This window comes from Suricata suricatta, chromosome 1 (genome assembly GCF_006229205.1).
Source record: "Suricata suricatta isolate VVHF042 chromosome 1, meerkat_22Aug2017_6uvM2_HiC, whole genome shotgun sequence".
In the NCBI taxonomy this organism is placed as follows: Eukaryota; Metazoa; Chordata; class Mammalia; order Carnivora; family Herpestidae; genus Suricata; species Suricata suricatta.
This window is the reverse complement of record NC_043700.1, coordinates 153,783,241-153,795,954: the sequence shown is the minus strand read 5'-3', so window position 1 is coordinate 153,795,954 and position 12,714 is coordinate 153,783,241. Positions and strand designations below refer to the sequence as shown.

Sequence of the window (12,714 nt, the reverse complement as noted above, 5' to 3'; positions counted from 1 at the left end):
ACAAAATCCCCAGCTCTCAAGAATTTCATATTCTATTAAATTCTAGCAACAATCTCACTAATGGCAAAACTTTCATTTTTTTCATTGCTCATTAATATTTATAAATAATGACACAATAAAATATTCAAAAATTGTCAAAACATGGCTGAACAAATCGGTGGCATTGTCAAAACAAGATTGCTCAGTAGAAGACAATGCCATCAAGAGTTAGAGATATTTATCAACTAAAATATGAATTCAACTACAAATTTCCCTTAAGGGTTTATTTCATAGTGTGAAAAATGCAGATTTATAGCAATTCCACTTTTGGGGATCTATCTTATTGAAATAACAATGCAAATACATAGCATCTATGTACAAGAGTGTTAATACAGCAAAAACAGCAAAAAAAACCCAAAACAAATGAAAGTCACTTGAGTATCTGTCAGGAAGGGAAGACTGTGGTCACATGACTAAATTCTGTGACATGAATAAAGGCAATGATTGTAACTTCTGGCTGGGGCCATTAAAGAAAGGGAAAGATCATGCTTTCTTCTGCCCCATCCCCCCGCCCCCAAACCGGTTAGAACACAACATGAGCCATCCATAAGCACGAGGATGAAGAAAACACCCCAGAAATGGCAGAACAATGAGTCAGAAGAAGTCTGGATCCCTAATATGCTGGAGCTGCTGTCCAACCTCTCTGCTCTTCTGAACTGTTACTTGAAACAGAAGTTTCTATGATAGTTTAAGCCAATATTAGAAAAATCTAACTTATATCCCCATTCATACATAGACCATGGAATATTTTGCAGCTATTTTTAAGAACAAATTAAATCCATGCCTATTTATTAGAGACGCCCTCCCCTGATGTGTTAGGTAATAAATTTAGTGATAAATAAGTAGCCCAAAATTTTTTAAACAAAACAAAAACACACAAAACCCTACATTGTACATAAATGTTCTTATGACCACAGGAAAAGATAATGTAAAGATAATGTGATTACTGTAGGAACAGTGGGGATTTGGGAATGGGGATAGTGGAGGTTCGTATTATTTCTAATGATCTCACATTACATCTATAATTACAAAATATCAGTTGTATGAAGCTCAAAGACAAGTTATATGAGCTAAATATTCAGAATAAACACAAGCTAAGAATTATATTATTTTAAATGGCAAAAAAAAAATCAGAGTTGGAAAGCCTTTTGTGATTTTATTCCAATTTTTTTTTTTTACTTTTTATTATGGAAAATTTCTGTCAGAATGGCTAAAATCAACAACATGAGAAACCACAGGTGTTGATGAGGATGTGGAGAAAGAGGAATCCTCTTACACTGTGGTGAGAACGCAAACTGGTGCAGCCACTCTGGGAAACAGTATGGAGTTTCCTCGAAAAGTTAAAAATAGAACTACCTTATAATCTAGCAATTGCACTACTAGGTGTTTACCATAAGAATTTTAAAAAAATGAATTCAAAGAGATACATGCACCCCAATGTTTATAGCAGCATTATCTACAATAGCCAAGTTGTGGAAACAGTGACCAAGTGTCCACGGACTGATGACTAGATAAAGAAGATTTTATATATATATATCTCTCACAGAATATTGTTCAGCCATAAAAAAGAATAATATCTTGCCATTTGTAAAAATGTGGATGGAGCTTGAATGTATTACACTAAGCAAAATAAATCAATCAGAGGAAGATAAATACCGTATGATTTCACGCATATGTGGGGCTTAAGAAACAAAACAAATGATCATAGGAAAAAGAGAGAGAGAGGCAAACCAAGAAACAGACTGCAGATAACAAACTGATGGTGACCAGAGGGGAGGCGGGTGAAGGGATGGGTTAAAGAGGTGGTGGGGATTAAGGAGTGCACTTGGGATGAGCCTCAGCTGATGTATGGAAGTGGCGAGTCACTAAGCTGTACGCCCGAAAGTAATATCACACCAGATGTTAACTAACTGGAATTAAATAAAAACTTAAAAAAAATAAACTAAAAAAAGAAAGGAAAATCTCAAGCTTATACAAAAGTAGACAGATTAGTGTGATAAAATCTCTGACAAGGTTTTCGCAGTTATAACTCTTGGTCAATCTTCTTTATCTCAAACCAACTCCTCTCACATTATTTTGATGTAAATTCTAGATATCATATGATTTTGTCCAGAAATATTTTAGTACATCCCCTTAAAAGAACTTAAAAAAATTGTTTTAATGTTTTATTTATTTTTAAGAAGGAAGCAGAGCATGAGAGGGGGAGGGGAGAGAGAGAGGGAGACAGAATCTGAAGCAGGCTCTAGGCTCTGAGCTATCAGCACAGAGCCCAACACAGGGCTTGAACCCACAAATGTGAGATCATGACCTGAGCCAAAGTCGGACGCTTACCTGACTGAGCCACCAAGGAGCCCTGATAAGGACTTTTAAAAACACAATCATAATACCATTATGATACTTAAAAAATTAATCATTTCTTGCATTCTGATGAAGTAAAAACCAGCAAAGGTTAAAGAGAGAGAGGTGTTGGCAAAAACCATGACAAGAAACAACCTAAGTCCTCAGAGCCTTAACTCAGCCAGACTTCATTCATTCATACCACTTTGATTGTTAGTTAATGTTAATGAAGCCCTTATTAATGAAGGCCAGATTCTGTGAAATGTACTATACAGTCACACATCACCTCATTTCATTTCCTCAAAAACCACATGAGGTACATATTATTTTTGCAGGACTAAATGAGAGGCTGTAGATGGAATAGTTGAGAATTATTTGAGACAGGACGGACCTATAGCGTGTTTAACCCAGACCCAGGCACAGTAAAACCCTCAGTACATAGGGATGTTTCTGTATAAAGTGGATCCAAGGCCAACTAAATTGTAAGGCTGGGCTCAGTAAGCTTCTCTTTCTTGGGAATCTGAAATTCAGATGCAAAAAATGAGTTAGCTGTGGGAAAGAGAAGTGTAAGCTGTAAATAAGTGAAGTGTTGTGTAGACCACAGCCAGAGGGTTCTACGTGGCACATCAAAGCTCTGCGTTGACTAAGCTTACCGAGACACAGAAACCAAGAGCAGGGCAAAAGATAATGGTCTGCCAGGAAAAGGACAGGAAGAAAGACAAGAGACTGTGACAGCAAGGCTGGCTGAAGGAGATGCAACACTCAAAGGTGTTTTACTTGTCTTAAGGTTGGTTGTGTTTCCTGCAACTGGATTCCATATTTCCCGTCTTTCCTTACAATCAATCCCTTTTTCATGTGGCTAGTTTGGATGGGTTTCTGCTTCTTGCTACCAGCTCTTCCTTCTTCTCTTATTAGGAGGAATTCCACCATAACCACACTCCATCACTGCTTTGTACCCGACTACACCCAGCATAGAGTCTCCGGCATACGGTATGCTCAGTGAACGCCTATTTAGGACTTGGGCTTCTCATCCTTCTGCTAAATATCTAAACACAAGAGCAATAAAACTTCACCCCTGAGGTGAGAACCATTGCTTCCATGTCAGATCTGTAGAATGGGGGGTCCTTTTTAGGCTAGTCCATCGGGCACAGAAGAGCAGGCTGGATTTTTTGGTGGTCAGTAGAGTACTCCATCGAGGGAGAAATGTCTTTGCTTCAAAAATTACATGTGAATCATATTTTAATTAATGAGGCTATGTTTTCTCTCAGATTTTTTTGGCCTTAAAACCTCAATAAACCACAATAAAATCAGATATTCCTTTCTGAGTGTGTTATACATTCTTACTGTATCATTCAGTCATTCCTCAAACATTTATATACAGAACTGTCTCTAGTGACTCTTTAACATTTTGCCACTTATTCTTATTGTCAAGTAATACTAATCTGAATGTAAATGTAGAAGGGTATATAATCACTACCTACTTTATATGCTTTTATTGTCTCTATTTTTACTTATTAGAGTTCCTTAATAGGACACACTTGTGTTTCTCCTACACAGACTTGACAGAAATCTGTTATTGTTCCCTCTGGAAATGTACAAAGCTTTGAAATTTATTCACTTTCCACTGCTTGAATAAAGCTAACTTTATGGGTTAAATAAGGCTGATCGGTCCCTATAATTTACCTGAGCTGTGTGTAGCCCCCAGCAGCGAATAGGATCTGACTGAGGCCAGCATACCATGCATTCCAAATTCTGCTCACCCTGCAAACACCACATTTGGATTGTCCCTCTGAAAATGAGATCAAGATGCTGGAAAGAAAAGGTGAAGACATTATTTTTCCTGCCAAAAGATCTGTAGACATAAGTGGGGCAAAATGACATATACGTGCAGGGATTGTTTACAAAAAAAAAAAAAAAAAAAAGGCAAAGCAGTTTTACAGCAAAAGGTTTAATTTCTGAATGGCATTTAATGGAATCTGAGCCTGGAAAAGGTTGTTCTCCTCAGTCTTAATTTTCAGGTAACAACTTCTCACTTCGACATCTGGGCTGGTTACTCCGCCTCCTTTTAATCTTTTCTAAAGAAACCTTGTATACACAAAAACATTCTGTTATTTTTTTAGCTAAAAAAACCCCCAATCTTATAAAGTAGGTGTTCTCTACAGCATCGAGATTGATGAAAACCATACCCTTGAACAGGAAGTTCAAAAGACAGAATGGCAGGCAAGAGCTGACCCATCTGCTATGGAAACGCGTTAGCATCCTCCCAGGGCCCAAGCCGGGGACAAGAACACAGCCTTATTCATGCAAAGCCTCTGCATCCTGCTCCGCTATGGTCAGACTCCCTCCAGGGCTGCTCGTGGGCTAAGGGAGCCTACTGATATCTCCCTGGCATTGAGTCCTCATAACTGTCAGGGGCAGAGGTGCTAGTGAAAGAGATACTAGGAGGAAAATGAGGTGGATGAACCAATCAGTGGCAAAATATGTAATTTTAAAAGCTGTGAGGAAAAAGGACCCATCAATTATCAGCATTTTAATATAATTCTTCATCAAATTTGATGGGCCTTTTAAGGGTGACAAACAAGGGTTCCCCAGCAATGCTTTTCTATGCTGGCCCAGAGCTGCCTGCTGGCACCCTGGGGTTATCCCACGGGACTTATTGTCTCCATTTGCCTTGGTTTTTTAGAGCCAATTATTTCTTCCTTCACCAGCAGAGTAGAACCAGGAGAAATAGGCTTGGTAATTACCCTATTTAAATGCACCAGAAAACGTTTCATTTATTGCTCAAATTTTGTCAAGAAAAGGTATAAGAATACATTTCAGCTATAAGATTGGTCTAATATCCATTGGAGTCATCATGGAACTTATGCTGGATTTTGTTCCTGTAAGAGAGAATTTTCCTTTGTCCTTCTGAGGAAATCTAGTATTGTGGGGTATGTATGTAGCTAATCACTCTAAGTGTGATCACATCTAATTTTAAGATATCACAATAGGACAGTAAAAATAACAACATAAAAATGGAAGTTTTCCACATGTAGTTATTTCAGTGTTACATCAGTGCTTTCAAAATTTTATCCATATGATTCCTTTAAATGCTTCAAAGTTTGGAATCAGTTTTAAGATCCAATTATCATTCCTCTCTTCCTCATATCCACCAGTTTTCTGAAAAAACTCATGGCAAACTCCAGCAATATTTACATCCTAGTCTGACAAATGCTCAGTCATCCCTATGGAATTAAGGCTTATTCCATCTTTCCTGAACTCACGGACATTTACTTCTCAAAAGCCATCTAGCCCAATCATCTCATATCAAGAATGGGGCATACAACAATTAAGTAACCTGCACAAGTTCACGTAATTAGCTATCGTTATTAGTTTACCTCTAAAATATGTACCAGTTTTCTTCGTGACATACTTTGTCTCCCTTTTCAGGCCAAAATCCTACATGAGAGTTCATGTACATCAGGTTCAGCCAGATGTACCATGATCATTGTTAATCGCCAGCATGTTTAAGAGCATTGTAAGATCGAGATCATCACCGCTGGAATTGCTGGGTAAATATCCATTGCCGGGTATTTACCTGAAGAAAACAGAAACACGAATTCGAAGAGATGCATGCACCCTCATGCTTACTGCAGCATTATTTACAAGGTATGGAAGCAACTTAACTGTCCATCAATAAATGAGTGGATAAAGAAGATGTAGTGTGTGTGCACACACATGCACACACATGCGCCCACGCACACCATGGAATACTACTCAGCAATAAAGAGAGAGAGGAGTCTTGCCCTGTACGGCACCATGAATGGACCTAGAGGGTATTATGCTAAGTGAAATAAGTCAGACAGAAGAAGACAAATACCATATGTTTTTACTTATATGTGGAATCTGAAAAACAAAACAAACAAAAACAGGAATAGAGTCATAAATACAGAGAACAAACTGGTGGTTGTCAGAGGAGAGGGAGTGGGGATGTGCGTGAACTGGGTGAAGGGAGTTTAGAAGTACAAACTTCTAGTTATAAGATAAATAAGTCACGGGATGAAAAGTACAGCATAGGGAATATAATCAATGATATCATACTGACTTTGTATGGGGACAGATGGTAACTACACGTATTGTGGAGAGTACTTTGTAATTCCTAAAATTGTCAAATGACTATGTTGTACACCTGAAACTAACATAAGATTGTATATCAACTACACTTTAGTGATAATAATAAAAAAGACCATCACGACGGAACTATCATAAGACTTTGCGGATTTTTCTAAATCTTTTGCATGGCTAATAGGAACTAGTTATTGGTTGAATTATAAGAGCTTTTTTTCTGAGCACCATCACTTGCCTTGAACTCTGATAGACCAAATGCCTTATTAAAGTGTCATTTTACAATCTGGGAGCTAAGGCGCAGAGAAGTTAAGTGGTTGGCTGGGATCACAGAGCAGTAAGTGGTGAAATGGAATTTTACAACCAGGTCTTCATATATTTCAAGTTTATACTCTTTCTATGATGCTAAATTGCTTATAGTCTTATTCATCCTTTACTTAATAACAAATAGTGCAAATTACCAAAGCATTCATAGGTTAGAAATCTATTTTAGTTCTAGAAATGGTAAGGGAGCAGTATAATTAGTTAATTAATAAACTGGTTTTTTTTTGCAAAGCCTGATATTAAAGGTTCCATTCTGACAAAGGTAAATTTATAGTTTTGTAAGTCATTTTTTAAAACTTAGGTGAGAAACATTCCCAAGGTTTCAATTTCTGTTCTGCACATTGTGTCCTTCTCTAAACAATAAAGTCTAAACTAGAAATCCTATTTTCTATAGCAAATCAAGAGGCAATTTACTCTGGGTGAGGGTAATATTCTAAGTCGTGCACATATATAATCTCATTTCATGATGATGATACTGCTATAGGGCATATGCTATTGCTAGCCATCTGGTACAGACAAGAATCCAAAGGTGCAGAGAGGTTAAATAACTTGCCCAAGTCACATAGCTAGTAAGCAGTAGAATCAGAATATAAACCCATCTGGGCTGATTCCACCGTCCATGATCGTAACCACAATGCTGGATTGCCTAATGTAATAAAACAACCTGTCAAATGGCTACAACCTGTTCCTTTTTTTTTTTTCTTAGTATATATACTTTTGAGAGAGAGAGAGAGAGAGTGAGCGGGGAAGGGGTAGAGAGGAAGGAGTGAGAGGATCCTAAGCAGGCTCTGCACCATCAGCACAGAGCCTGATGAAAGACTCAAACTCACCAACCATAAGATCACGACCTGAGCTGGAATCAAGAGTCAGTCACTTAACCAATTGAGCCACCCATGTGCCCCAACCACCTGTTCTTTTATTTGTACTCACCAGCTAAAGATGGGACACACAATCAGGTGTAAATCATGCAGGAGCACTGCCTTCTCTTGGGTCTGAGATGAGTTTTTCATAAGGCATCCTGCAAGCAGGCCATGTGTGCCATCACTGGCTATAATGCCGAGGCAGAGGTAGCTCGGTAGATACAGAACCGAGAGTTTATGGGGGCACCTGAGCAGCTCAGATGTCAAGCATCTGACTCTTGATTTCAGCATAGGTCATGATCTCATGGTTTGTGAGTTCAAACCCTGTGTCAGGCTCTGCGCTGACATTGCGGAGCCCACTTGGGATTCTCCCTCTCTTTCTGTCCCTCCTTTGTTCTCTCTCTCTCTCTCTCTCTCTCTCTCTCTCTCTCTCTCCCACTCCCTCTCAAAACAAACAAACCAAAACTGAGAGTTCACTGCCTGCTTGTGGTTGATATTGTCCTTTAAAAGCTACTCCCCTTTCACCAGGAGAGGTTTGAACAGTGCTGGAAGGAAAGTGGGAGAGGAGAGATTGTCCAGATGAGAGATTGCTCATCCAAGCACCCCCTGCCCCCGCCAAATTTTAACAACAGGGATCCAAACTGAAAAGATTATTCAAAGCACCCAGTAATTACTATCATATAGTTTCTGGCAAGGTAATTATTAGGCTCTTACTAAATGCTTCTCCTCTCCTCAGATTGTGCTTTGTACCTTGAATTTACTAACCAATTTCAAATCCTCAACCAAGAGCATGAGAAAGTCACTCTCTCTATTACAAATCATCATGGAGCTAAGACCCTAGAGAATATTAAATAGCTATATCGCATAATAGATACATATCTCTGCTATATAAAAAGCATACATGAAAATATATTTGTATTCATAAATATATATTTTAATATGTACATGAAGAAATTCCTTTCTTCACTATGGGAATAGTTAGGTATTCCTGTTGTATAACACATATAGACAGATGGTTAGGATTAACATATTTGTTTAAAGGCAATGTCAGCAAAGCTTTGCCTTTGTAAAAGGATACTATCACACAGAACCAGGCGTTCTAATAATGAAAATATCCCCTCTCTACTCCCTTTGACAATTGCTTCTTAGGCTTAGTATGCTCTGAGTTTTCATCTCATGTTTATATTTTTAAGAAGTATTGCTATTTGTAATGATCAGGTTCTCTCTTTGTTTAGGGGTAAAACAAACATTTCATAAACTATGGATTAACAATATCCTCCCAATCTCCACTCAGGAATCCAAAACCTTCTGGCTCTAAAGGCCTTAGAGAAGATACTTGGGCAAAAGTTGGACTATCCTCTCATGTTGGATGTTATCAGACACAGAATCCAAAGCAGGGTCCAGGCTCTGAGCTGTCAGCACAGAGCCCAACGCGAGGCTTGAGCCCACAAACTGTGAGATCAAGACCTGAGGTGAAGTTGGACACTTAATCAACTGAGCCACCCAGGTGCCCCACACAGCAATGTTTTAAAAACTATTACATTATGGTGTATTTTAGAAACTTTGAAGACTTTACTCTCGAAGTTTCAAATCAAACCATCATGTGGAAAGACAGAATTTTTTTAAATCTCTGATTAAGTCAAGTTTTCACTTCCTTCAAATGGCCCAACATGAGAGAAGGGAATAAGAAGGTTGGACAACTTGAGAGGCCTTTCTCCTTCTTAGTATTCATCATTCTTAGCACTCATAATACAAAACGATAGGGAGGGGGTATTGTGGGAAGTTTTCATTTAACGTCTGAGAACTATTTTTTATGTAATTAGGAGCTATGTCAACAACTGGGTTTCAAACCCTCCAAATAAACATACCTCTGGGGGTGCTCTGACAATGATATTTTAATACAAATAGCCCTTTAGGGAATAGCAAAGTTAATCTTGTATGGCTAACCACTCTGGAGAGGCATTAAAAGCAAACACACACAGTACAAAACCACCATCTTTCATCAAATCCAAGACACCATCACTTGTAAGATGCATTCCAAAGATGTTAAAATTTGGAAAAAAAAGTTTGTCTTTGGGTATATGAAATACAGTAAGTATGTGATAGTTCTAGTCTTAGTCATCTCAGGGGTTATCCACGATCTTGTTTCAATTAGTCTTGCAAACTACAATCTACCTATAACGCCCTATAAATGCCATACACACTGATATGGACACTCGGCCACACTTAAAGCAGAACTTCTGGCAATTATCTTAGGGTGAGGGTTAATAAAGTCTAGATGATTTTTGTAAAATCTGTCCTTTAGATCCTGGGAGGGATGTTTGTTGTCATAAACAAATTTTTAATAAGACCTCAAACAGAAAAATCACAATTTTGGATGATTGTATTTTCATATCAGTTGATTTTTAATTTGTTGACCAATTTTTAATAGGTTTTCTGAGCTAATGTTTTAAAGTTGGGACACAGTTCACATACCATAAAATTCACCATTTTATGACATGCAATCCAGTGGATTTTAGTACATTCACAAGGTTATGCAACCGTCACCAACTATCTAATTCCAGAACATTTTCATCACTCCATAAAAAAATCCAGACTCCTTAGCAGTCACTCCCTACTCCCTTCCCTCCTCCCTTTTCCCCACTCCACCAGCCCCTGGCAACCACTAATTCACTAATCTGTTTTCTATCTCCATAGATTTTCCTATCCAAATATTTCCTATAAATGGAATCATACAATATGTAGCCTTTTGTGTTTGTGTTCTTTCAGTACAACATTTCCAAAGTTTACCCAGGTTGTAGAGTGCGTCAGTACTTCGCCTATTTTTAGGACTGAATAATATTCCATTGTAAGGATGCATCACATTCTGTCAAACCATTCATCAGCTGGTGAACTTTTGGGTTGTTTCTACTTTGGGGCAATTATGAGTGTTATTACTAACAACAGTTAGTAATTTTTATGTGAACATGTGTCTTCAATTTTTGTGTGAACATATGTCCTCAATTATCTTGAGTGGAATCGCTGGGTCATGTGATAACTTCATGTTTAACTTTCTGAGGAACCACCAAGTGTTTTCCAAAGTGACTACGCCATTTTACATTCCCACCAGCAAAGTATAAAGGTTCCAATTTCTCCACATCCTCATCAACATTTGTTACTGTGGCTTTTTTAAAAACAGTCATTCTGGTGGGTGTAAAGTGGTATCTTGCTTTGGTTTTGATTTGCATTTCCCTAATGGTTCGTGAAGATGCTTTATTGGTCATCTTCTTTGCAGAAATGTCTGTGAAAATCTTTTGCTTATTTTTTGATTGGGTTATTTGTCTTCTTTATTATTAAACTGTAAGAGTTATTTACATATCCTGAATTCTAGACTATCATCAAATCTATGATTTGCAAGCATTTTCTCTAGTTCTGTGGACTGTCTTTTTACTTTCTTGATTTGAAACAAACAAGTTCGTAATTTTGACTAAGCCCAATTGTACTGGTTTATTCAATTAAGAGATATGTCAATGATCAGTATTCTGGTTTAATTTATTTTTCTGTTTAATCCTATAAAAGGGACAGTGTCTACGCAGTAGACAAATTAAAGATTAATTAGTCAGAAGACACCAAATTCATTTTCTCATGAGACACAGAAATTTTAAAAAATTGTTTTTCTACACAAGTTGGGGCAAAATTGCTTGACAAGGTATCAAAATAAATCTTTGATGATGGATAGAAGTTAAGACCATCTCTAAATGGCCTTCTAATAGAATTTTCGTATTTTTCAATGTTTTGAAATCTGTATCTAGACTAAACGCTACTTTTATTAATTCACAGAACATCTCTGCTTGGCATCGTTTCTGAAGATGTGGAGTTATACAAACATATTTCCCCTGTGACATTTCAAAACATTCCTAATCACTAAAAGAAAATTAATTTAAAAGACATCTGTGCCAATATCTATGATATATTTGCTTTTTCTACAGAGAGCTACAATAGCCAGAACTTCGCTGGGGTAATAATAAAATAGGCTATGGTGACTTCCAGGCACTGTATAGTTTTGCAATGGAAAACAAGCTGGAGAAGCTTTGAAGGTTTGTCAGAAACTGCAATGCCTGGGTGGCAAGTGGGATTTCACTAGGCCCAGGGGACATTGTGAAACCCTCCTCCCAGCCATCTGTGGCTTTGTATCTGAAATTCTACTGGAAGCCAGTCAAAAGAGGATAACAAGTGAAAACTATTTTGGCAACCAAACAAAAAATAAGAAACCCAAAACAAACATCTCCCCATAAACAGATTTTCTGGTGTATTCAAATCATACATGACAACAACGGTTAGAAAATGCACATGCTAAACTCACTAAAAATGCCAAAAGAGATAGAAAAAAGAATGAAAGGGAGCCAGGAAAGCAACTTGTCTGTTTAGTTGGGCTCCTCATAAGACAGAAGTTCCTTGAGGGTAGAGATTGTCTTCTTCACTCTGTAGTCTTAGGACCTCAGGGCTGGCTAAGTATGTTAAGAGAAAGTCTAGGAAGAAATGGTATGGTCCAGATAGGAGAGAAACAAGATTGAGTGAAAATACCTACAACATGAGGGGCGCCTGGGTGGCTCACTCGGTTAAGCATCTGGCTTTGGCTCAGGTCGTGATCTCACGGTTTGTGGGTTCAAGCCCGGCGTTGGGCTCTGTGCTGACAGCTCAGAGCCTGAAGCCTGCTTCTGATTCTGTATCTCTCTCTCTCTCTTTCTGATCCTCTCCTACTCTCTCTCTGTCTCTCGAAAGAAGGAAAGAAGGAAGGAAGGAAGGAAGGAAGGAAGGAAGGAAGGAAGGAAGGAAAGAAGGAAAGAAAAAAAGAAAAAAAGAAAGAAAGAAAAGAAGAAAGAAAGGAAGGAAGAAAGAAAGAAAAGAAAAAGAAAAAACACATTAAAAAAAAGGAAAATACCCACAACATGTGATGAGGGATTAGGGATGAATTGTGCTGGTGAAAGTGGTATTCTAGAGTGAGGTCTTTCATGACTGTTCCTTCACTTGTTCAGTGCATATTGGTGAACTTACAATGTGTATTGTCTTA

General features: G+C 37.9%; 1 protein-coding gene across 1 annotated transcript in view; it reads right to left on the bottom strand.

The window, feature by feature from the left end:
• LOC115302053 (sec1 family domain-containing protein 2-like) overlaps window positions 1-12,714 on the bottom strand; it is a 327,285-nt gene that overhangs the window by 180,459 nt on the left and 134,112 nt on the right. The gene's annotated exons all lie outside the window — the stretch shown is intronic.